Source organism: Camelus ferus, chromosome 5 (assembly GCF_009834535.1).
Source record: "Camelus ferus isolate YT-003-E chromosome 5, BCGSAC_Cfer_1.0, whole genome shotgun sequence".
Taxonomy (NCBI): Eukaryota; Metazoa; Chordata; class Mammalia; order Artiodactyla; family Camelidae; genus Camelus; species Camelus ferus.
The window spans coordinates 96,231,525-96,257,254 of record NC_045700.1 but is presented as its reverse complement, the minus strand read 5'-3'; the positions used below and the strand labels follow the sequence as shown (position 1 = coordinate 96,257,254).

At 57.1% G+C, this 25,730-nt stretch overlaps 1 long non-coding RNA gene across 1 annotated transcript; it reads right to left on the bottom strand.

Annotated features, from left to right (window-relative positions):
* Positions 1-9,359: 9,359 nt before the first annotated feature.
* On the bottom strand, positions 9,360-13,106 carry LOC116663831. Its single transcript, XR_004320203.1, has 3 exons — positions 12,861-13,106; positions 12,568-12,739; positions 9,360-9,473 (listed from the first exon to the last, which is right to left on the bottom strand). It is a non-coding gene; the product is annotated as an uncharacterized LOC116663831 (long non-coding RNA).
* Between the last annotated feature and the right edge of the window lie 12,624 nt (positions 13,107-25,730).

The following is a 25,730-nucleotide window of genomic DNA, read 5'->3' as shown; positions in this document are numbered from 1 at the left end:
ATGCTTGGATGCCTGCTTGTCCCTCAAAAACCCTTGAGGAAAGAGCATAATTGCAGGTACCTGAGCACGTCTGCCTTCTGCCCTTCCATCCCTTCACCATCCATCCATCCTTCCTCCCAGCCACCCGTCCATCCATCCTCCATCTACTCAGTCCACCGATCCTTCCACCTACCCATCCACCCATCCATCCACCCACCCTGGCGCACTGCCTGGCACCCTCACAACCAGTTTATTCAACAAATACCGCGCACTTTCCGGGGCTGAGCATGCGTGGGTGGGTGAAGACAGCAGTGCACTCACCTGGCAGCATCACCACAGGACAGACAGAGGCAGCAGCGGATAATGACAGGGACGCCTGCTTAGCGGGGTGTCGGGGAGGCCCCCCGGAGGCTCAGCCAGAGGCCGCGGAGGGGCATGGGCTTGGGGCTGGTGGTCTGCTCCACCCCCACTCCTGCTTGGTCTGGAATAAGCAGCTGGAATCTGCGGTGAGTCCCTCGAGATGTCTCAGAAGGGGAAAGTGCCACAATGCATATTTTATCAAGTCGGGGATGAGGTCACTGATGATCGATGCCCCCGGCTCCTCCCAGCCCAGGCCGGCGGGGCCCGGGAAGCGGAAGCCAACGCCGGGACAGGGAGGGCAGCTCCCACACCCCTCCCGCGGAGCCCCGGGGGACCATGACGAGGGGCGAGGATGGGAGGGCCGCCACCACCCATCAGGCCCCCTTGATGCAGCCCAGTCAATGCTGTGGGCGCGGGGACGGTATGGTGGGTGTGGAACCCTCCAGCCAAAACAGAGCACAGAGAACTAACAGGCGGACCTGGGGCTTGGCCTGAAGAGCCACTAGCTCTCAGGGGTGTCGTTCTGCACATTTCAGTCTGTTTTCACAAGGCCGTGTATTCAGAATAAAGATGGTTATCCTTTACTCGTGGCAGGAGGGGATGCAGAGGCAGAAATTCCACTAAGCCCAAGCTCGAAAGCCGTTCGAACAGCGGAGTCCCTCCCTGCTTGTGCTGGGAGCTGGCACGTGTCACCTGGTGTGCTTCCGTGGGCGGGGACAGGGGTTACGCCAGATGTGCGTCTCAGGGCACAGACCGCCACAGACCTTCAGACAGAGATGCGGGTGCTCTGAGGGAGCCAGCGGGTATTTGTTCCAGTGGAGAACCTCACAGGTTGGGGCCCAGAAGCCCAGAGAGGTGCGGCCACACTCCCAAACTCACACAGCCGGGTGGGGCTGAGCAGGAGAGCCAGCTCCCCTTCCCGACCGAGGCTCCCTGTGCGCCCTGTGGGTCCCACCCCAGCACCTGCGGGTCCCGCTGCCGTCAGGTTGCTTCCCCAGGTGTCCAGATCGTGGAGCTGCACTAGTTCAGAAAACACACACACTGGAGGGCAGTGCTCACACCAGGTCCTTCCACCTCCTGCTCCGTCCACGAGCCATGGGCTTCAGCCATTACAAACCCTGGTGGCTTTTGCTGTCTCTTCCCTGGGACGCCTGAACGGTCCCCACACAGACACTTATGCGTAAGTAAGACCCACAGAGCCTCGTACACCTACATTCACACACAAATAACGTGTGTCTGTGTGCTTACTTTTACATCTGTTTATGCGTGTTGAGGTGGTGTAGTTACATGAAGCGTCCGTTACCGGCACAGTGCTAACGAGTGTCGGCGGACCAGACCCCCCGTATACACGGCATTTGATAAAGGGCAGCGATGACTGTATCGCAGCAGTGGGTTCAGGACTGATGAAGGGCGAGCAACCGAATGTTCACAGAGGTAACATCACAGGTCTCCAGGCCGCTTCGTACTCAGTTAACCCTGAGTGATTAAAGAGCTGACCAAAGTCCAGTTAGGGGACCGTCGTGAAACCTGGAAAGGAGACGTCCTTCTGCAGCCCCTAGCCTGTAAAATAAAAGATTGGGAATTTCTGATCATGTGAAATTTAAAAATTTCGATAGAATGAAATTCACAGTCACTGGAACGAAAAGACAGGTGTCCGTCTAAGAGAAAACACTTGCAGCTTGTGTAACAGATCAGGTATGAACGTCCACAAAGTGCAACGAGCTCCCCAAAGCAGTAAGGAGCGACAAACAAATTTTAAATGGACGCAGGACGTGCAGCGGCAACTCACAGGGAAGAATACTGATGATCAGTAAGTTTGAGGAGACGTGTTTGACTGTGCTGGTAACCGGAGAGGCACAAGCAGCCGTGAGGTGGTGTCCTGTCCCGCAGCCTGGGAGGGGCTACTGGCTGGTGTAGCTTCGTGTGGGAGGAGCTTTGTCCGCTGTGGGCGGAGCCTGGGCAGCCCAGTCTCAGCTGTGAACTCACCGGCGGTGTCAGTGAGGCTGGTTCCAGGAGGCCGGAGTCCCAGCGTAACTGCAAGGCGTTCGCCGTTGTGCATTTATAAAAATACCCACCAGTCAGAAAAATGGTTGTGTAAACTCCGGTTGTCTCCTGTGAAACACTACACAGACGCCAGAACAAGTGAAACAGATACATGTGTATTGACATGGAAACGGTCTGACACACGTCATTAACCATAAAAAAGCACAAAACGAAAGTTCAGACAGAATGCATACCAGATAGCGGCCAGCGTTACTCACAGAAAGACAAAGGGCAGAATAAAGCATAAAGAGGAAATCTGAGTTCCCAGAGTGTTTGTACCTTTTACCACAAAAATAGGGGAGGGTCTGGCTCAGCGGTAGAGTGTGTGCTTAGCACGCACGAAGTCCTGGGTGCAACCTCCAGTGCATCCATTAAATAATAAACAAATGAATAAACCTATCCCCACCCTTCAAAAAAGACCTTGCACTTTTTACCTTATAAAAGCATTCATTTAATGTAATCTAAGGAATTAAAGAAGCCACAAATAACCTCAAAGTAACTTAGGTGAATATTTTTAATGCTACAAATGATTTTTAAAAAACCATTTTGAACATAACACTAAAGGAAAAAGTTATAATAACATAAAAAATTTCAATTCCAGTGGCAAAATAGTTTAAAAAAAAAAAACAACCAAAGGCACACCTAAAAGGCCAAAAGCAAAGGAGGAATATATTCGCAACAGATACACCAGCTGGTAGTCAGCCCTCAAATGTAAAGAGCTCTTATGAATCAATAAGCTGCCATCTTCCCCTGTTCACTGTAGTGGAGGAGAAATTTGAAGTCAAAAAGGATGTTTTTTCCCTCTGTGGATTCCTTCTTTTGTACATTTTTTATTTCTGAATTTTAAAAATATCACCAGGCACAGCTAAGTGACCGTTCTTACTTTACTGTATGGTACTCAGAAACCTCCGCAGATCCAGGCTTTCTTGATCCTTGGAGACATTTTTTAATCCCACTTAAATCTTTGACTATTGCTTGTTTGTAGTTTCTTAGGTTTTCTCTTTTCCCAAGGAAGTAAATATTTATTGGCGTGTGTGTATCAGAACAGATGTGTATGTGTGTGTGTGTGTGTTCTCTGGTACCGGGCCTCCTTCCCTCGCCCCCCGTGCAGAGAGCCGCAGCTTTCCTCCTCTTTGTCCCTTTCTTCTGCATTCTGAAAACACTTCTCTCGGTTGGTTTTCTGCCTTACAGCCATTCCTATGTATCATTTCGCTTCCTTGCAATCGTCTCTCTGTTGATGGCCACCTGGACTGAGTCCAGCATTTTGCCCTTGTGAGCACGGCTTCTAGAACATTCTTGTCCAGGTCTTTTGATGGAACACCTGAGTCATAAGGTAGGTGAACGTTTAGCATCACAGACTGTCTGTTTTTCATAACGGATGCTCTCTTGATGGTCTCCCCTAAAACTGCTCTGCAGGAATCATTTCATCTATGTTCCTGGCTCCCTCCTCCCTTAGACCCCAGGGATTCCACTGGAAAGAGCCGTGAACTTCGCCAAGCCCACTTCCTCCACAACAGGACAAGCGCTTCCCCGCGGCAGCCCGGCACCGGCGCTGTGGGTACAATGAATGAGGCTCACTCTCGGGGTCCCGCTGAGTGGGGGGACTGAATCCGCGAGGCAGGGGTGCTGACCGAGGTCGGACCCCAACGTCTCCTGGAACTCGGTGGCTGGAAATGATGCCCCAAGCAGCTTTTCTGACTTTCTAGAGGCGGTGGCTTAATCCACCTCCCGAGGACATATGGCTCTTTGTCTCGGGAAAATAACGTGATGGGCCTCTTGTGTCTGTGAAGGGAAAGCAAATATCACACTGCAGAAAAGCGCTGTCAGCGAGGAGCTAAGTTGCTCTGCACAGCGAGGTGAAGGCCGGCTCCCCGGGGCAGCGCTGCGGCTCGGCCGATTGTGTTTTCTTTAGGGAACTTCTCCTAAATACGGATTTAATCTGCACTGTTCCTGGGGATGGCGGGTCGTTCTTAGAAAAGGTGAGCATACGAATGTGTGTGAGTGTGTGAGTGTGAGCATGTGACTGTACGTGTAAGTGTGGGATGTGTGTTGTGTGTTCCCTGCTCCATGTTCCAGGGACGGAGGCCAGGCCCCGACAGCGACCCCGCTGGGACGGGCTGGGACGGGCTGGGACGGCCCAGGGGGGCTCTTCCCGGCCAGAGCCCGTGGCTCACAGGCCCCGAGGCAGGCCCTGCTGCTCCGCTGCTCACCCTGGGCTTGTCCGGGAGGGGCCTGAGGGCAAAGTCGGAACCTGGGAGGAGAGGGTCATCTTTTCCAAGTTCCAGTCTTGGAAAAGGCCTGATCCAGTACAGGAAGAGAGGGCCTGGGCAGGCACCGTCACTGGAGAGGGGCGGGCTCAGGCCTGGGGCCACGAGAGCCCCTGCGGAGAGGGTGGTGTGAAGGCATTCCTTCTACTGGCCTGTGTCCGAGTCCCCGCTCCCCCGGCAGCTTTGGTGAAGTGTGGCTGGTGTCACAGGGAACAGGGAAGGACAGGCCTGTGTCAGAGCGGGGGACGCCCGTAGGGAGGGTAGTTGCAGGGTTGGCTGGCAGAGCTGGTTTCCAAGAGACCCGAAGGGACTCGGAGGCCAGGACTGCAGCCCGGAGCCTCCCGTGGGCAGAGGGCACCGACCACCACACAGACGCGTGGCCCGTGGGAGCACCCCTGGAGTTCCAGGGAACGTGGCGATTAACCTGGAAGGAACCAGGAGTCCACAGCTCACCAGGCTGCAGGAGCAGACACTCGCCCACGGCCGCACAGGAGGCCTGGCACCGGGCAAAGGCCGTGAACGAAAGGGGCAGGGAGGGGCAGAGGGGCGGAGGGGACACAGGTGGTCCTGTCACAGCCTAGGGCCTGGACAGAGCCCTGGACATGGATGGGCTTGTGGCCACCATGTGCCACGTGTGTGGGGAGAAGACGGCAGGGCAGCCTGAACAGGGCACCCTCGAGGGAGCTGAACCAGGACAAGCTGGAGGGGCTGGGCTGGACTCCAGGGATGGCAGGTCCTTGTCCCTCGGCCCCGGGGCAGCCCCTCAGAGAAGGGCTGGCCCCCGCCCCCCATTTGTGGGCCCCCAGGGGCTGGGGGCTCTCAGAGGGGTCTCTCTGACTGCACAGCACTTGCTCCTGGTGAGGAAGGCCGGGGACAGCAGTAGAGCGGCCCGTGGGGGTCTTCACCCACAGTCAGCAGGGAGTGGCCGCGGGCAGAACCAGACGTGGAACAGACCGATGGGGAGACAAGGATGGAGAAATGATTAAAGTGGCCACATCTAACATGCTGAGCACCGATGAAGCTCAGGCGTCATGCCCGGCGCTCTAGATAGTATCTCATGGGAAGTGTTGTTATTCCCATTTCACAGATAAAGAAACCGTGGCACAGAGAGGCCAGGGAAACTGTCCAATGTCACCAGCTGTTGGAGAGCCGGCATAGCCAAGCCGAGGCTCAGACTAGAGGGAGTTCTGCCGGGATGTTGTGCTCTTTGTCAAACTGCCACCGGCGCCATCCCACGTGGACCCTGGCCCCTGCGGCGGGCGGGCTGGGTGTGCACGGCCGCTCTTCTGATGGAGAGGCAGGGGCACCCAGAGCGTGCCCGGGGCCCGGGCGGGAGGGGCCGGGGCGGCGGGGTCTGGCTGGAGGGCCCCGGGGGGGGGATAACCCCCACCTCCCCCGTCACCACGGGTCCCAGAGTCCGAAGCCCCACGCCCGCCCCCACCGCGGAGCCGACGGCAGACACTGGGGACCGGCCTCCTGACTGGGGGGGCTCTGCTCTCTCCCATGGTGTCAGAGCGCATCCTGGGAGGTTACGAATGTTAAGGACTCACGATTTTGAAAAACTAAGGCTGGATATGAGAAGATGAACATTTCAGAAAGTTCTAAGATGCTGAAAAGTCTCGTTTCTCGGACTTGTCCTCCAATTGGCCGCCTCGACTTCAGCAGGTCACCTGGGCCCCGGAGCTTCCCTCTGGGCCGAGGCCAAGCTGCACACGGACACTGGCCTGTCTGCTGCCTGGGCCGGTTTCCCTGGACACTCTGCAGGCTTCCTCTGGGTTCTGAGTCGGGAGAGACATAAATGCTGTCACGGGGAGGCCACCATCCAGGCATGACCACCCGTTGAGCGGCTGATTAGAAGCCATGTGATTCCTCGACCCAGAGCAGAGAGGTCCACGCAGACGAGGAAGCTTTTCAAAAACAGGACACGGAACAGCCTCGTTATGCGTGGCCAGTGAGATGGGGTTCACAGGGATGCGGCCGAGGAACCAGCTTCCCCCCCGCACCCGCCTTTCCAGACAAAGCCAGACTGTCTCCTGTGACAAGACCCCGGCTCGGGGGGCGGCGGGGACGGCGCTTCTGCGCAGGCTCTCGATTTGGCCGCAGTGACTCAGGCTGCCCCACAGCTCGCACCTGTTTGTCCAGACCCTCAACTCACGGCTTCCCTCCACACACCTGCATTTCCCTGTGTGCTTAGCAACAATACCAGGGCCTGCGGGGGGCCAGCCCCGCACACCTGCCTTCACAGGTGAGCAGAGAGGGGCTGGGTCCGCCTCTCTTGGCCTCCGTGCCCTCTGGACGCCGCCCGAGCCTCCCCTGCCCGCCCTGCCTGCTCGCAGTCGTGGCCGGTGACAGGTTGTCTGAGATACGGAAACACAGATGTCAGGACCCACCCCCACCGAGGGCAGATCAGGGAGGCGATCTCACTGAGAGAGCTCACCCAGGGCCCGGGCAGGTAACCTGGTCCAGGCCACTGCAGTGGTCCACGCAGCCCTGCAGGGAAAAGGGAGGTGCTGGGGCCAATGGCCCTGCGACTGGAGTCAGGAGAGGCCCCAGGTCCCCAGGGAGCCCTGCCACTGGGGTGACCACAGGTCTAATATCCAACCTCCGCAGTTCCCTCCCCGCCCCTCGGGTTTATCTGAGGTGGCCGTGCGGACGGCTCCACATGGCTGACGTGCCCCGCCTGCGCCCCCTGCTCACTCACCCCGCGGCCTGCCTCGGACGCGTGTTTGGGTAAAGGAGGACCTCGCCCGTGCGAGGCGCCCTGCAGGCCCACCTGGACTCAGGGGAAACGGCTGGGAAGGTCTTCCAAAGCACCTGCAGGCAGGTCAAAGGGCCACGAACTCGAGGCCTCTGACGTCTCCCCTGGGCTCCCACACGATTGGCAGCAGGGGCAGGAATGTGCCGATCCAGAGGTTCCCAGAAAGTGTTGAGAAACAACGGGCCACCCCTGCAGGGCTGCTTCCCGAATTCCACGGGCCGGGCCAAGCCAGCCTCACACTCAGACCAGGAAAAGAAGCACCGTCACCTCCCGCGCGCCCAGCGCCTGGAAGCTCCCACAGGTGGGTGGGAGACGCCAATTAGCCTCACCTCTCAATGGCTCCTTTTAGCAGGGTCCCTGCGGGCAAACACCTGCGATGCCCACCTGGCTCCCAGGAGGGGCTTCCCACAGAGCCAGGCCTCGGGCCCTGGTCCCAGGCTGCAGGCCTCACTCTGCTCACACCTCCGGGAGAGCCGGCTCCAGGCGCGGGCAGCCCGTCTCCACGAGGAGGTGCTGGGGTGCAGCTAGGCGGGACCCAGAACTAGCAGGAGCGGGCTCTTGCCTCACAGCCCCTCTGCTCCCTCCCCCGGGCCCTGCGGGAGCCTGGCCAGCACCCTCCTCCCTCCCAGTCAGGGGCAGCGGGCAGGAGCAGCGGGACCCACATCTTCACCTGGGCACCAGGCTTGACCACGCCCACCTGTGCGCACCTGGGATGTTCCATTTCCTGAGAGCCAGAGCACACTCCCACGACCCCACCCACACTCACTCACATGCATAGCGGGGCCAGGCGGCCAGGGCGAGAGCAGCCAGAGCGCTGGGTGGCGGTGCCCTCGTGGCAGAGAGGGGGGAGGCCATGAAGGGCAGGAGAGAGCCAGCCGGCCCCCTGGGCACCAGCATCTCCCCTCATCCCTAACGGCCCCTGTCTAGCTGTTCCTCACGTCACCTGGGCTGAGTGTTGTCATGTCCCCACACTGCACACGGAGGGGCTGCCCCCTCCCTAGAGCCTGCCTGATGCTGTGGACGGATCGCCGTTTCAGCCTCCATCAATCTCACAGCATCCTGGAGTGAGGCCCCCCCAGCCCAGCAGACTTGCCTTCACGGACACCTGCTGCAGGCCAGCCCTGAAACCCAGATGCCCCCATCAGCGACGGAGGCTGGGTGCACGAGCTCCCGGCTGCACCGCAAGGCTTCTGTCTAAGCCAGGCCGGGGCCGGCCCCTTGGAGCTGCCGTGGGAAATGAGCAAACAGTGGAAGGGGGCTCCCACACTGGAGAGCCAGCCAGGGTTCAGGTTGCCTGGCGCAAATGCGGCAACCACGAGCTTTGGAAGACGGAAGGCGGGCCGATAGCAGCCCGCTGTCCCCTGCAGCATGGGCGGGGGTGGGGGAGCGACTCCTCTGAGATGCCAGGACGGATGCGGTCAGCCAGGACGTCCTCCTACCCCGTGCTGAGTTCTAACATTCCCACGCAGCAGTGGGGCCGGGCCGGGCTCTCCTAATGTCACGCACACGGCCATCTTCCCCGTCTCCCCACGCACAGCCTGGCTGGAGACTCACCTCCGCAGAGCTGTCCCCCCAGACCCAGGCCACGGGGACATGGCTGGCTGGGGTGCTGGCTGAGCACAAGGGCTGCCATGGTCTCATTCCAGGGTCTACCCTGTGTGCCCAGAGTCCCCCAGGCTGTGCCCTCTGGTCCTGCAGGGCAGTCCCAATATGCCCTGCAAAAGTTACTGGTGTGCTCTCTGCCCTCCACATGCAGGAGTGGGCTGGGATGCAGGGCCTGGCTGGGGTGCAGGGATGGGCTGGGACGCATGGGGTGGGCTGGGACGCATGGGGTGGGCTGGGACGCATGGGGTGGGCTGGGATGCGTGGGGTGGGCTGGGATGCAGGGCCGGGCTGGGGTGCAGGGATGGGCTGGGACGCATGGGGTGGGCTGGGACGCGTGGGGTGGGCTGGGGTGCAGATGTCAGGAGCTTACCTGCTCTCCCCAGGCCCCAGTTTCCACATTGGTAACATCATGGATTCAGGCTATGTTACCTCTCAGGCCATTTCCAGAGCTGAACGCCTCACTAATGCCAACAAGAACATGACACTTTTCTTGGAGCAATAGTAACTTACAGCTTAAGATGCACTTCAGAATATTACTCTACTCTTTGGAAATTAATTTAAAAATAAACAAATGAGGTCGACGGTGTGGACCCTCATCTTAGGTTGGACTCTGAGGTGGAATTCATTAGTGATGGCCTCACACTCGGGCAGTAACCGGAAGGAGGCAGCGGATGGTTGGGGCGGGGACACTGGGCTGCAGCCCCCCGGGAGCTCTCAGCTAGAAGGGCTTTGCAGGGTTGTCCCAGATCGGGTGTGGGGGTTGGCTTGGGGCTTTGTGTCTCCACATCAACCAGCCACAGACAGCCCCCCGGTCCTGGGGCCACGTAAACTAACCTTGAGCAATTCCCGGGAGGCCGGCACTCCCGGAAGGAGGAGGACCAAGCGCCCGGCCTGAGGGGTGACCTGGGCGGCCCTTCTCCCGGCCACCGACTTGAGTGGACTGCAGGCTGGGAACAGGTCGCTGGTGCCCTGGGCCCTGGGACCACAGTGGGGGCCCTCCCTGGGGAGCCCTTGGCTGGAAAGCAGCTCCTCTCTGAAGGAGTCACATGTCAAGAACTGAAATGAATTTTTCTCCTGGCATTTTCCCACGATTGTTCTGTTCTTTCCTTGTCTTCACGTAAAGGGAAAAAGCCCCAGAGACGACATCTCTGCACAGGCAGGGGATACGGAGCGCGCTCACAGCACCTCCTCCTTCAGCAGGCGGGAGCCTCCTCTCGGGCCTGGCCTCACCCCGGCCTTCTGGCCATAGCAAGTCCCTCCCTGGCCTGGGCCAGGCTGGAGGCCCCGCGCGGCCCTGGGGATGCTCCAAGCTTCCCACTCCTGGAGGGCAGGGCGGCTCCCTGACCGGGGCTGGGGTGGGCCAGCTCAGACCGGGCTGCCCCGGTGCGGGGTCACTGGTGGCCCCTCCGTGGCCCTGAGACACCTCCCCCTGCACCGTCACAGGCGGCCTCTCAAGGGGAGGATCTGCCCCGCGGTTCCTCTGGGGCCAGGTTCTCTCCCAGTTCTGGATCAGGACGGGGACCAGGGCCGGAGTCCAATCTGAACGGAAACCCTGGACGGGCTGGTATATTTTCCTGTTCCAGATGCACTGGCATCGGCCAGGCCTGGTGTTGGGTTCGCTTGGTTTCACAGCTGGAATCCAACTCTGGAACCAGTTTAAAGTGTTGCTAACAGTGATGGAAAGGAGGAGCCGCGTGGCCACGGCTGCCTGGAGCCTCCCTGCCCGCGGGGGCGGGGGCTGCAGGTCTGGGGCTCCCGACAAATCCCCGCAGACCCGCCCCCACCAGACCCTCCAGAGGAGCCGGCCTGCAGCGCGTGGCCGAGTGCTGGGGACCGGGGCATCTCCGCTTATTTTCCAGTGAGTGCACTGGGGCCCACAGGCCTGGCCTGTGCTCCAGGACCCCACGTCCTTGCTTCCTCGTGTCCTCAGGGGCCCCTCGAAATGTGCTCTTAGTCCTGTTTGCAGATGAGGGACGGAGGCCCCAGGACTGGCTACCCACGGCATAGCCACTGTCCACTCCCCCATCTCCAAGTCCAGGTTCAAGCCTCTCCTCCATCGCTTCCTGTTCCCCACCGAAGCCCCTCAAATTCATGGAACTTCACCTCAGTTGAGAACCCAGGGTTCTCCCAACACCCGTGCTAGCCCAAGTCAGGACCAGGACAAGGAAAACCCCTCCGTGAAGACGTATGTATGCCCCGCGGGTAACCGCTGCTCCAGTTCGAAAACACATTCTTTTCTTCTCATTTTCAAATTCTCGGATGTGTCTTAAAACCAGTATGTATAACTCATGTAGTAACGTTTCTGCTTGGGTATATTTTTTTCCTAAAAGCTCCTCAGGGATACATCTTGAAATCGAGAGCATCTTAAAATCTTGGAATTGTGCTTCAGGGCTGCAAAGATCCCTGTTTGATCCTGGCCCTGCCATTCGTGGCTGTGACCTCACAAACCAACCCACCTGGCTGAACCCGCCACTCAACACTGTCAGTTTAGATGGAAGATGAAACTCAATACCATTGAGAGAAGCCGTCGCTCCGGAGGAAGCTGCCCGCTCTGGGTCCCCCTCGTCCTGCTCCCGAGTTGCCTGGCCCCCAACCCCCCGTGGGGCCCCACCCACAGCCCTTAGACAGCCCATTCTGGGCCTGGGGGACGTCCTGTCAGCCTGGGAGCCAGCAGGCAAGTCCGGCCTGGCGGGGGGAGGCCATGAAATGACCCAGCTCTGTGGCCAAGGGCCACAGTCGGGCCCAGCTCGGCTTCCCGGGCAGAGCAGAGTGCCTGCCGACTGGGGAGGAGCGTGGGTGCAGGAACGTCTCGGCTTCAGTTGCTGGTGGCACCGCTGTTATTGCTCTCGGCTGGTGTCGAGGGACGTTTGCCCACTGATACTTCTGCCCTGCGAGACCCCACTTTTCCAGATGTAGAAACTGAGGCTCAGATAGCCCAGGGGGGCCCAGGACTGGTTGGGGAAGGCAGGGACCTAGGTGGTCTGACTCCAGGGCCCGCCCTGCCCAGTGGACCCTGGGCACCGGCCACCGGCCCCTCACTGGGTGCAAGTACAACGTGGGTGTGTGTTCAACGCCCCGCTGGCAGGCCTGGCGCCGGGAATGGAGGAGCAGGACCCGGACACGAGGATGCAGGCTGGGCAGGCGTCTCCGCCTTCCTGTGGAGGAAGACAGTCCCAGAGGGCGGGACCCAGTGAGGTCAAGTCCATCGTGACCAGCGACTCTCCGGTCTGGCCACGAGTGGCTGGTTCCCGCCTGAGCAGGGTCACGGTGGGGCTGCTTCCACGGTGCCCAGAAAAATAAGAGAGCCATCTCTGACCTGCTCTTGGCAGGCCAGGCAGGCAGTTTTGATTCAAAACACATTCATGGCTTCAGAGAGAGTAACTCAAGTGCAGCCCAGGGATGGCCGGGGGCGAGAGAGAGCGGCTGCGTTTAATGTTCTCAAGTTCTCCTTTAAAGCAATTATTAAATGCATCTGAAAGTCAAATCAGATCCACAAACCAAAAACAGAATTAACCAGTAAAAAGGGCTTCAGAATTTGATCTGGACTGCACTTACCGGGAAATGGCCGGCGTCTGCTCCGGTCGGTCAGGTTTAGCCTCCCTGAAGACACCACTGGCTGGATCGAACCTTCCCTGCGCGGGATCGCGGAACGGGTCGTGACGTTGGCCGGCAAGAACAGTCATGAACACCCAGCTGCAAATGGCAGCTTGCTTACGAACCTGGGACGCTAAAAGAAAGCCAGTTACCGGGCCTGTGGTGTCACTTCTGGGTCCAGCAGGCCTTTCGGAGCCCATGTTTCAAGGCCCCTGAGCACACTCCACCAGCGTGCTCTCCTGCAGAGGCCCCACCTCGGAGGGCAGCACAGCTGAGGCCAGGCGTTGGCTTCTCACTGAAACTTGTTCATAAATCGCAGGGCCGGGTGGTAAGCCTGTCGGGGGATGGGGGTCCCAAGAACCCTTCAGTACAGCCCCCATGTCACTGTGTCTGGGGCCGGCACTGACGGAAACACCCCCGTCCAGTGATCCCTTTGAGCAGAAGGCATGTCCTCTCTGCTTTGGTGTTTACGCTGGTTTGGGTTTAGGAGCCTGTGTCTGCTCTGCAAGACTGCCCCTCAGCTCCTGCACAGGCACACATGCCCTCACAGGGCTCCAACCTGGGGGGCGGGGGAGGGTGGGACAGCAGCAGACTCGGCCCACCTGGTTCCAGCATTGTGACGTGGTCACTGCTGCGAGACGGCGTGGCCAGCGGATGCCATGCTCTGCCTGGTGGAACCAAGGGCATGTGCCCTGGATGTGAGCAGGCTGGCACCCTGCGCTGCAGACCCCTGCTGCACTAAGACTGAACACTCAGAAAAAGCCAGCACAGCCAGCACAGCAGGGCCCGGGGCCTTGGGGACCATTCCCCAGGGGCTCCTGGGGTGCTGTCGGCTTCCCGGAGCTGTCCCCTTCGACCAGAAAGCCCACTGAAAAGTCTCAGTCAGAGGATTACAGGAGTGGACGCCCTGGGACGATCAGAAGGAGCACGCAGACTGGCACCAGCAAAGCCAGCTTCCCCAGCTCCGTGATTCCAGAATGGTCCTGACTGTGACCTCCAGCCGCTCTCTGAGCCAGCTGCCTACAGCCTGAACCCTCTCCCGGTGGTGGGCTATGGCACCGATGGGCCATGTGGGGACCACTTGTACCTTCAACAAACAGTCCTGTGAGCCAGGCACCCCTGAGGGCCAGAGAAACAGCTGTGAACAGAGCGGTCCAAGCCAGCTGCCCGCGGGCAGTTCGGATTCTACGGGGAGACACAGACAGAAAACCAGCAAACGAGAAAAACGATCCTGTCAGCAACTCACAAGGGCTGTGGAGAGCTGGAAGCAGGGTTGGGAGAAGGGATGTGGCTGGTGGGGACTGCACCGTGTGACACTACGGTCAGGGGTGGCCTTGAGGGGGGGAAAGGGTGGAGAGACCTGGGGCAAGCGAGGCTGTAGGCTGGGTGGGGACCAGGGGCCTGCAGAGGAGGGAGGTCACCAGCCTGGCTGAAGGCTGCCCAGAAGCCCCCCGGGGGCAGCACTCCGATGCGCACATGTTAAGGGACCCGCACTCAGTGAGCGCCCCCAGGGCGGCGTGTGTCTTGGAGGGTCTGCTGCTGGAAGCGCTTCCCCGAGGACCCGTCTTCCTTCGCGCGTGTGTTGTGGTGCGCAGGGATTTTCACGTTTCTGCAAATGAAACATATTAATCATTTGCTTATTGTTCTTCCAGTTTCTGTGCTGAGAAAGGCCCTCCCCAGGAGATCAGGCCCTCGACTGCAGTCACTTCAGCTGATTCCTGCTTCCTTTGCCCAGGGACCCACATCCTTCTGGAAGACAGACTTGGGGGCGCTGAGAAGGAGGGCCCTCGGATTTGGGTTGACCAGTCGTCCCAGTGGCCTCCCAGGAGAGAACCAGCTTCTCCATCCTTCTTGTGTGTGGTGATGCCCGGTCCCCGGCAGGGGGACGGAACCTGGTCCTTCGCCAGGAGGGTGCGAGAAGCCTGGTTGCCGTCCCCCACGCCGTCTCTTCAGCGTTGAACCCGACTGCGTCTGACACAGATGCTAAGGCTGTCTCTGCTCATTTTGTTTCTATTTAATTTGTCCTTATTTCATTTACTTCCTGTCAGACTTTGAAATGGAAGGGGAATTCGTTAATGGGAAGGCAGGCTGTTGGCGTCCCTTCCCATCTCTGCGCCTGGTTTCAAAAACCCTATTTTCCCCCCTTTAATATGTTTGAACATTCAGCCCAGACATCTTATTTTCTATAATACTTTTAATATGTTGATTCTCTTTTGCAAAGCAATAAGAAAAAGGAAATTTTCCAAATAGCCCAAAGGGCAAAGGACGTCAATAAACAGCAATAAACACGTACAAACGACTTAACGTAACTAGAATTGAATAAACGCAAAGCAACACATAAAACGTCGTGTGACACTTGTTTGAAGTCTATTCCGTGGGTAGAGGTAACCGGAACACTGAGCACCTGCTAGTGAGGCTGCACCGAGATGGGCGCCCTCCTGCCCGGTGTGGGCAGCGCAGACGTGTGACCAGACCCAGCACCGCAGGGAAGCGCCTGGCAAGAGAGACCGGGGCAGAGACCAAGCGTGTGATTCCCGACCTGGCATTTCTACTTCTAGGACCATGTGCTAAAGAAGAAAGCCAAAGGGGGCAGACACAACTTTAGGACATAAGGGTCCTCAGGGTACAGGGTACAGCAGTAAAAAGCAGCCGCCAGCACAACTACCACAAAAGCTGGGAAGAGCTGAGATGTCCTACAGCAACGAGACAGTTAAATAAACCAAGCAGCAGGGGTTCGTGGATTACAGTGCGGCCGTTACCGGTCATGTAAGGGTTCAGAACGTGGCGGTTCTGAACAAAGCGGTCACGACGTGTCAGCGCAGTGAATGCTGTAATCGTATAATCTCTCACACACACACACAAAACGCCCGTTGTAAAAGCAACCTCGCCACTCACCGTGCCCGTGTCAAGTGAGGGCTGGACCCGAGGACGTTCAGAACAGATACAGACGTGATGGGTCACAGCATCCAAACCGGGGCTACCCGGACTGCAGCCCGGTCCCGTTTCGTGGGCTCACCAGGCCCTTCGGCCTTGGGGACACGCGGGTAGAGGAGTCAGCAGGCGCCTGCGCTGCGGTGTGTTCAGGCGGGGGCCACGACCTTCGCAGGGCTCAGTCTGTCTCCTGTGTGACCTTCCTGGGCCGCTGCCACAGACCAGCACAAACCTGGGGGCTGAAAACAACAGCAGTGTCTCCTCTCACAGCTCTAGATGCCAGAAATCCAAAGTCAGGGTGCAGACAGAGCCTCACTCCCTCAGGAGACCCCCAGCAAGGATCTTGCTGCGACTTTTCCAGCATCTGGGGTTTCCAGGGTCTTCCTGGCCGTCAGTCCAGGCCCTGCTGCCTTCACTTGACACTGTCCCCTGCGTGCCTCGGTGTCGAAATCTCTCTCTCTTGGAAGAACGCCAGTCACTGGATTTAGGGCCCACTGGATAACCCAGGAGCATCTCATCTTGAGATCCTTCCCTTAATCACATCTGCAAAGACCCTTATTCCAAACAGGGCCCCTCTCTGAGGTCAGGGTGGGCCTGGCACTGTTCGCCCCAGCGCAGCTACCAGTACTCGGCGTGTTCTCACCAATCTAAGTCCGTATATGAGGCCTTCGGTTGACTAAATTGTGCTTTAGAGGGTGTTTTGCCACATCTTCTGCACAAACCAAGAGTTACAGGGTTAAGAACAAACTTCCATGATTTCTTTTAGTGTACTAGCCTTAGGACGTCAGAAATTTGCAAGAATAGTTGAACAATAATTTTGGGGAGTTTTGCAGAAATCTGATTACATATTAGCTTCGGCTCAAATTGCCGGAGAGAAGGCAGTTTGTTTATCCTCCCAATATTTATCATGTCCTCCGTGTGCCGGGCCTGGGGATACAGTGGTGAACAAAAACAGGTGGTGGCGTCTGCCTCCAAGGAGAAGGCTGAGTTGTGTTCTCTCTGTGATGGGAGGTACCGTCCACCCTTCCGCACCTCCGGCATCTGAGCCCCACCACCACTGCTTTTTCTCCCCCCAGAAGACAGTCATCAACAGGCAGATAGACTGGCATTCGAATCCTGGATCTGCTTTCAAGAGACCAGGAACCCCTATAACTTCTCTGAATCTCAACTTCCACTTCTGTGAAACGGGGACAGTGCCTGTGCCTGCAAATGCTGTCACAAAGGCAAAATGAGACGCCCGTGTGGAGGTGCCTGGCAGGTGTCCAATGCTAGCGTAAACACTCAGATCCACACGGAGGAGTGACGAGAACCAGAAATGGCAACTTGGTGGATAAATATGAAATACTTGCATTTTAAATTCTTTGAAGCAAATTAACTGTTTAGATTTTAAAAAAGGAGTTAAAACAGAGGTAGAATTAAATTTGATAATTACAATAAATATAAATGGTCTAACACTTCCAAAAAAAGGCAAAAACTATCAGACTGGATAAAGAACAAGATCTGGCTACAGGCCGTCCATGAGAAATGTGATTTAAATATAAACACAGAGCAAAAGCAAAAAGACCTAAAAAGATGTACCACATAAACTCTAATCATAAGAAAATTGGAGTGGATATATTAGTATCAGACAAAGCAGACTTCAGAACAAAGAGTATTATCAGGAGTACAGAGGACCATTTTATCATGATAAAGGGCGAATTCGCCAAGAGGCTACAGCAAGTCTAAATACACGAAGTGGGAACCGGAAGAGGTGAAAGGTCAGACAGACCCACAGAGGTGGTTGGAGGCTTGACGCTCCTCCCTTGTGACAGGTGGACAGGAAATCAGTGAGGACACAGCGAACTCAGAGAGCCCTGTCAAGCAACGTGACCCACGACAGTTAATGAGCCCCCCACCCAGGAGCCGTGGAACACATCCTCTCCAGGGAGTGCTCTCCGGACGCGTGAACCCTGATACAAGGCAGAGGGAGCACCGCAGGCCCACAGGGAGAGTTCGGCAGCGATGCTGGGAGACCTGCTGTTCACATGGGGAACAAAACAGAATTAGCTCCCAGCTCACGTGATACCCAAAGGTAAAAATCTAGGTGAATTAAACTTAATTGTGGAAAGAAAAATTTTTAAATGTTTAAAAGAAAATGTAGGGGGACATTTTGTGACTTTGCAGTAAGGAAGGATTTATTAAGGAAGTCCTAAAAAACCCAAGCCATAAAGGACAAAAATGATCACTTTGATTGTGTTAAAATAATATTACAAATAAATAATAAAATAATACAGACTGCACATCAGACTGGACATCATCATAAATTTAAGAAAACACCATGGCATGGAAAAATAGGTCTGCACCACAAAAATGGTGAAAGGACTCAAACTGACTGTATGTCGAGAATTCCTGAAAATAATAGTAAACAGCAGTGCAAACAATTTGAGTTGTAAGGTGATTAACAGGAGAAGAACATCCAATGGCAAATAAATCTGAAAATATTATCAACCTCACTAATATTTAGAGAAATGCAAATTGAACTACAATAAAATTCCATTTCATACTCGGAAGATCCACAAAAAAGTCTCATTATTCTAAAGGCTGCAGAGGATGAAGAGAAAAAAGAGATTTCAGGCATGACTGCTGGCACTGTAAGTTGCTAGAACCTCTTCAAATGATGAATCGCCAATATCTAGTGCATTTGAAAATGTCTGTCCCCAAGGGCAGGACAATTCCCCTCCTGAGTAAACAAATGTGTGCAACTTAGAGAAACCTCAAGTGCACGGGAAGGATTTTACGGAACTGTCTGTTCCTAATGACATTACGCTTTGCTTAGGGATCTGTGTGCATAGGTAATAAAAGTGTGCAGAACTGCATGGTGAGGATGAACATCCAGTCTAGGGTGGCGATCCTCTCTGGGGGCGGTGCTGAAGGAAAACAGGATGGGGGGGCACAAGGGTGGTTTCAACCCTATATGTAATATTTTACTTCCTAGGTACATACTACATTATTCTTCACTGATTTCCAGTGTCTGAAAATCTGCATAAATTTCAGTTATTTCAAATACTTTTGAAACTTTGTACAGATAACGACATTAATAGTAAAGTACTGTCAATGTGAAAAATCCTGATTTTTAAATTGTATCCTTTGATGTAAAAGGTTCCGCACTAAGCTTACCAAGCTTCCCTTAAATGTGTGCTGTATTACAGAGAAAGACAAACATCATTTGATATCACTTACATGTGGAATCTAAAAGAAAAGATTTTACTTACAAACCAGAAATAGACTCATGGACATAGAAAACAAACTATGGTTACCAAAGGGGAAATGAGGGTAGGGATAAATTGGGAGTTTGGAAGTAGCAGACACACACTACTATACACAAAAGAGGTAAACAACAAGGACCTGCTGTACAGCACAGGGAACGATACTCAATTTCTTATAATAAGCTATAATGAAAAAGAATCTGAAAATACATGCATATATGTGTATGGATGTATATGTATGAATAACTGAATCGCTTTGCTGTACACCTGAAACTAACACTGTAAATCAACTACACTTCGTTAAAAAATAAAATTCAAAAAAATGTGTGCTGTATTATAAAGTTTTATGTACTATAAAGGGGAGGAGGGTAAAGAAATTCGGCTCAATCCACAATCTTTTGGTTAAAGCCTTATTCCTCAAAGTGTGGACTGAGGCTTCCTGAGAACTTCTCTGGAGTCTGTGAGGTCAAAACTGTTTCCGTAATGCTAGGACGTCGCCCCCTGTTCACGGTGTTGACGCTGGCGTTGAGGGTGTGAAGGCAGCGGCAGGCGGAGCGGCGGGCGCTGTGCCTGAATCCGCACCTGCGGGGCTTGCCTGCTTCCGCACCGGGCACTCGTGGGTGAGTCCTTTCTCTGGAGGATGTTCTGGATGAAACAGCAAAATTATGGATGCTTGAGGTACGTCTTTTTCACATCCTTACAAAATGGGAGGTGCACATGGAGCACGTCTACTGCAGACTGAAGCTCGGCACCCGTCTGAGGAAGAGCCTGCGTGGCCGAGTCACCAGCTGAACCAGCCCTTCTCACGGACCGCCATTTCTACTGGGAAGATGGCGGACAGACCAGTTAGACTTGAATACTTGGTGGAGGCCCTCTTGACAACGAGCAAAGCAGGCTGGTCTTTTCAAAGAAAACCACAACTGTGTTTGCTGCCGATGATAAAATGTGAATTTCAAGTGAAAATTAGAATTTAGGGACATGTGTATCCACCATAGACACTTCCATAGCTTCCCACGCCTTAAAGGATTTTCTGGTACGATGGCTGGTGAGATTAGCAAACGTGATTCCTTCTTGATGTTGTATAATGAAATGTGCCTGCATCTGAACCTCTACGTAGCTCCGTGAACCCACATTTCCCAAGTGACTGAGACAGGATGTTACAAAATCCTCCAAGGGCAGAGATTCATTCAAAGCTGAAGAGAAACCAATGGACTTGAACATAACGGAGACGAAAAAGTTTACTGATCGCTTTTCAGGTTTCACTTTGCAACTCATCCTCAAGGAACTGTCCGGCAGACCGCAGTGTCAGTGTCCACAATTCTGCGAAGAAACTACCATGAAGTGTTTTCGGACAACTCCTCTGCCAGAGCTTCTTTATGTCCTTCAACCAAGTCGACAGAGTCACCTGAAGGGCGTGGAAACAGGTGTGAGGACACAGCTGCCACCTACAAGTCAGACTGGGGGAGACCTGGAAAACGGCAAAGCGGCACCCCTGCCTCCACTGGAGCTTTAATGGAAACGTGGTTGTTTAATAGGTGTGTGATTTCATGTAACAACTTTATTATTCTTTTTAGTGAAGAAATAAATATTTCAGATGCTTGGCTTCAGTTTCTAACATGGTAAATACTGACAAATATAACCTACACGCACAAAAGCCCTTGGAGGTAATGTTTAAGGCGCAAAGGGGCCCGAGACCGCAGCGCCGGCCGCCTCCGGGGCAAAGCACAGCGGCCCGTCACGGGAGCACAGGCTCACGAGCGCCCCGAGCTCGGTCGGGGAAACGCGCGTTTCCTAGAAGCCCGTCCGCACCGGATCCCGGGCCTGAGCGTGCGGCGCGGACACGCGGGCTGAGCTGCACGCAGGAAGGTTGCTCAGAGGATGCGCTCCGGAGGGGTGTGCTAGACAGCCACGGTTTTATTTCTGATAGAGAAGGAAATACTGAAACTTCTTTTTATTTAAACACTTAGGTGGCAGCGCCAGCTGCGTCTAAACGCGGCATTGCTAGCTAAGCGCCGAGCAGGACGGAAGAGGGCCTGGCTGTGCGCTTTTGCCGGGAGAGGCGGGGCTCAGGCCCGCGGGGGAGACTTGCAGGGCGCTGGGCGGGCCGGGGTCAAGTCCCCGCGGCCTTGCTCCTCGACTTAACGCAGAGACCCCTCCACCCCTTTCATGCCGCGGCTGCGGCCAAGTGCTTGGCCCTGTGGGCGCTCTGGGTGGGAGAAGCGCAGCTCACACCCAGCATCGAGTCAGACACTTGCCGAACACTGACTGACGCCCGTCACATGCTCCCCGTGCGGGCGCTGGAAACGCCTCTCTCCTCGAGGAGGTGACTCTGCTGGGCACGTCAGACAATGAGCAATAACAGAAGTAGTTTGATCAGAAGCGTCAGGAAGGGACAGTGAACGATGGCTGAGACCTGCACTGGTTTGGCGTGGGCAGAGGTGCACCTCCGGCGCTGAGACTTTGCTCAGAGGGGGCGGCTGTGGGGCTCTGGGGACTTGGTCCAGGCAAGGCAACCCAAGCTGGATTGGACAAGGTGGGTGTGCGCACCGGCGGCCGCCGGGTCCTGAGATGCCCAGCTGTGCGGCCAGGCAGGTGCCCCACACAGCCCCGACATGGACACACGGTGAGCAGAGGGGCGGAGAAGCAGAGCCCGAGGGGGGCCCCTCTGCTCCGTGGGCCCCGCAAGCAGCCCCCGCCGTGGAAGGGCCCTGCGCGTGTCTGGGTCGTTTCCAGGAACTCACCTCACCCCTTTGCACACCTATCAGAACAGCTAAATAAAAATGGTGGCACCGCCAGGTGCTGGCGGGGGTGCCAGGAAGACGGCCCCCCACGCCCCGCTGTGGGGTGGGAAGCGGTTCAGCGGCTCCGAGTGGAGCGCGGCGGTTTCCTGCCAAACTGAACACGTGACCGTGTGGGGCCCAACCAAGTACTCGTGGGCATTTATCCCAGAGAAGTGAAGCCGCACGTCCCCGCTAAAGCCTGTCCACGGATGTGCGCGGCAGTTTTGTTCATAAGAGCCCCAGACTGGAAACAACGCGAATGTCCGTCGACAACGGGCTTGATAAGTAGACTGCGACGCCTCCGTGCTGTGGACCATCACTCCACGGGAAGAAGGACCCAGCCACTGACACGGAAGCTTGAATGACCGCAAGGGAGTGAAGCTGGGTGGAAAAGCCCGTCTCAGGAGGTTACGCGGCACATGACCCGCTTGCAGTGATGAGGGTACAGGGCTGGAGAGCAGACTGGCGGCGACCGGGGCTTGGGAGCAGGAGGGAGGCGGTGTGGGCACCAGAGGGAGCCGAGGGAGCCTGGGGTGGCGCTGCTCCGGACCTCACCGCGGCGGTGGACGCGGGAACGTACACGCGTGATTGAATTTGTAGGACCGAACACCCTGGCTGGGCGGCACGTGAAACCAGTGGACCTGCCCGAGCGGGGGACTGTGTCAGCGGCGACTTGGCGGCCACGATGCTGTGCGGTAGTGACTCCAGGGGTTGCCTCTGGGGGAGAGTGGGCGAAGGGTGGGGGCTCTCTGTGTTGTCTCTCACAACTGCATGTGAATCCACAACTCTCTCAAAATAAAAAGCCTTTTTTGTTCGTTTTTTCAAAGAAGACTGAGGCAAATCCATGGACTTCACACCTTTGCCCTGGAGAGGGACCAGTGCCAGAGGGCAGAACTGCGGACAGCGAGACTGAAGGAACGCTCTGGATCAGCCCAGGACCCCACACCCACTTGGTGGCTCGGCACCTGTGGGGCGGGGGGTCCCCGAATGGAAGATGTGTCTGCCCGTCTCCCTCCTGCCCTGATGGCCTGTGACAGCACGGTCACCCAACACTCGCGGCTTAGCCCTGGACAAGACCATGCGACCCTGCCAGGGGAGGGCCAGGGAGAGTGGACACTGACTCAGGACTGGCTCTCCAAGCCCAGCGGCCACTTCTCCCACCCACGTTCTCACCAACCCCCCACACTCCGCTCCACCACCACCTTCCAAAGCCTCCAGCTCCAATCCTGATACCGAACTCATGCGAGTGACACTTGACAAAAAACTGTCAAAACCTTCTCCACGTCGTCAAGGGCACAGCCTGGTGCCAAGAGGGAACTCAAACCACTGCCCTCTTCGGTCTGCAGAGGCTGACATTCTCACAGAATAAGTGGGACTTGTTCAGCATCCATATTATTCCCCCTTCCAAGCGCCGCGTGGGTTGAGGAGTTAAGGAAACCTCCCAAAGTGCAGTATGGATTTGCCAAGCCACAGGCACTTAGAAACCAATTGTCGACCTTTGCCAAACCCCTAAATCCCTATTAAAGTCCTATAAAACCACACCACGTGTGAAGGGGCACGCCGGCCCATCTGCTAGGTTCCGTGGGTGTCAGGTGTCCGTTCGGCAGGGTGGCGGGTGCCCTGACGGGCTGAGGCGGCCCCGGGCCAGCTCCGCGGACTGCGCGGTGCCGAGGACCCAGGCCGGCAGCTGGGGGCTGGGAGTCCCCGTGATGCGGGGAGACGCAGCCCTGGCTTCTGGGTTTTCCCCAGAGGGTGACTGAGCCCCGCCCGGCCTCGGCTCCTGCCTACAGCCAAGGGGCGCGCTGAGCAGGGGCCTGGCGCCTCGCAGGCCTGAAGACGACTAGGGCTCTTCCCCTCCACCCCAGCCCCGGCCCCGGCCCCGGCCCCAGCAGGCTTTTGTTGGCGTTTTCACTGAGCAGCTGCTCACAGGCCCATGTAGAACATCCCTCATCCTTACCCTCTGCCTCTTTTCTATGCAGTTCAGGACACCGCGCTCTGTGAACACCCCGGGTCTGTGCTCGCCAGGCGTGGCCGTGGGGACCCCCGTCTGTGGGACGAGGGTCTGGCCGGCCTGCCTGCGAGCCCGGTCCGCAGAAGCAGAGCCAAGGCCCCCTTAGTGGCCTGTCGCGGGGGAGGATGTGCCGGTAGACCGGGTGCCAAAGGTAAGCAAGCACGGCCCCCAGACCTCGAACTCGGCTTCCCCCACGCGGCCTCTGCAAGGCGGCTTCCGCCCCGCCTGCCTCCTAGAGGCCTGCACACGTGGTCGCACACGTGGGGACCTCCCCCAAAGGTGCACAGGCCAGGCGGCAGCCCAGACCAAGCAACGGTCCCCGTCGCGTCTGCGGAGGCTCCGGGTGAGCCCGTGGGCTGGGCCTGCTCTCCTGCCGTCTCTGCTGGAGGCTGTGCCCCCTCGCCCCCAGCCCTGACCGCCCTCTCGAGGCCTCCACCTCCCAGGCTCCCTTCTGGACAATCTTCTGGACAATCGCCAGAGCTGTGGCGGTGGAGGTGGGCGAGGAAGACGAGGGGGAGCCTCTGGGGCCACAGTTAGGGAAAAGGTGGAGGGGAGGGGAAGCTAGTCCCCAAAGAGAAGAGGACGCAGCTCCCAGAGGAAAGCAAGTACTTCCACATCGAGAGTAAACAGCCGGGTGCACGCTGGGCACCAGACGGGAGGGACAGGCGCCGCTCACAGAGCACGACACCACGTCCGTGTCCGGGGGGACATGCGGACGGCCAGCACGCGCCTCATCGGCATCGGCCAGCAGGGAAACGCAAACCAAAGCCACACAAGACGGCCCTTCAGGCGCTAGGAAGGCGAGAATCGAGGCCACAGGTGACAGAGTCGGTGACGATGTGGGGAAGTCGCTGGTGGGGCTGAAACATGGCGGGGCTGCTTCAGGAAACAGTTTGGCAGTTCCTCCAAAAGTTACCCAGAGCCACCACGTGCCCCAGCAAGTCCTTTCCTGGGTTTGCACGCCGAGGAAGTGAAGACCCGGCCACACAAACCCTGTACGAAGATGCTTCTAGCAGCACTCACAGCAGGCAGAGAGTGGGAGCGACCTGGCCGTCCCTCAGCCGATGGGTGGACAAACGGAATACGGCGCCCACGCAAGGACCGCTGTCCAGTATAAGAGGGAGTCAAGGGTGGGAGGGCACGAACCGGGAAACTCGGTCAGCTGAAAGAAGCCGGGAGCCCGGGACCGTGCATCATGTGGCTCAACTTCCATGAAGTCCAGAACAGGCACATCCACGCCGGAAAGTGGACTCGTGCTTGCTGGAGACTGGGGAGGGTGCTGAGGATGGGAGCGCCGCGGGGCGGCCGCCAAGGCTGCCGGGTTTCCTCGGGGTGTGGTAAACCCCGGTCCAGAACTGGCAGCTGGTGACTCTCTGTATGTATTCACAGTCATTGGCTTGTGTGCTCTAAATGGGTGAACTGTATGTGAACTGCATCTCCATCATCTGTTAACAAAAACAGGAAGACGCTGCCTGCCTGTGCGTCTGCTCGCTGGCCGCCTGGTCGTCACCGAGGCCCCAGCTCGGCTTCGGGTTCCTCCAGGAGGCCCTGGCGGCTGAAGACAGGAGTCTCTCTCCCAGATGCTGTGGCCCCTGCTCTCTGCTCAGCCCTGCATGTGGTTTGACCGCCCTGCTCGGACATGCCCCAGTGAGAGCAGCTGCCCTGGACCCCTGTCCTGTCGGGGCAGGAGAGTGTCCCTGACCCCAGGCAGATGCTCACGAGACACAGGGACACCCCTTGTGACCAGCTTCAAGCCAGGAGGGGCCGTGCAGTTTGGGGCCGGCGCCACCCCTCCCCGCAGAGCTGCACAGGGCGGGAGGAAGGACGGGCCTCTCTCCTTCCGAGAGCTGAGCCCTCAACCTAGGGCTTCTTTATCAGGGGGAGGGAGGCTCTCAGCAACCTGGGTTTGAGCTAATGGGTGGGATGTGCCGTGGGGCAGAGGGCAGAGCAGCTGCAGGCAGTTGCCCCTGACGGCAGGGCTCAGCCCTCCCGGTCCTCCCTCCCAGGGATGAAGGGAACAAGGGCTGTGCTGTGTGTGAGCCTCCGGAGGCAGGATGCTGAGAGCACCTTCGTGATATGAGCTCCCTCAGGCTCTGGGTCTGGCCCCGCGTCCCAGGAAGGGTCAGAGCCAGAGGCTGGAAGGGTCGCTCCTGGGGG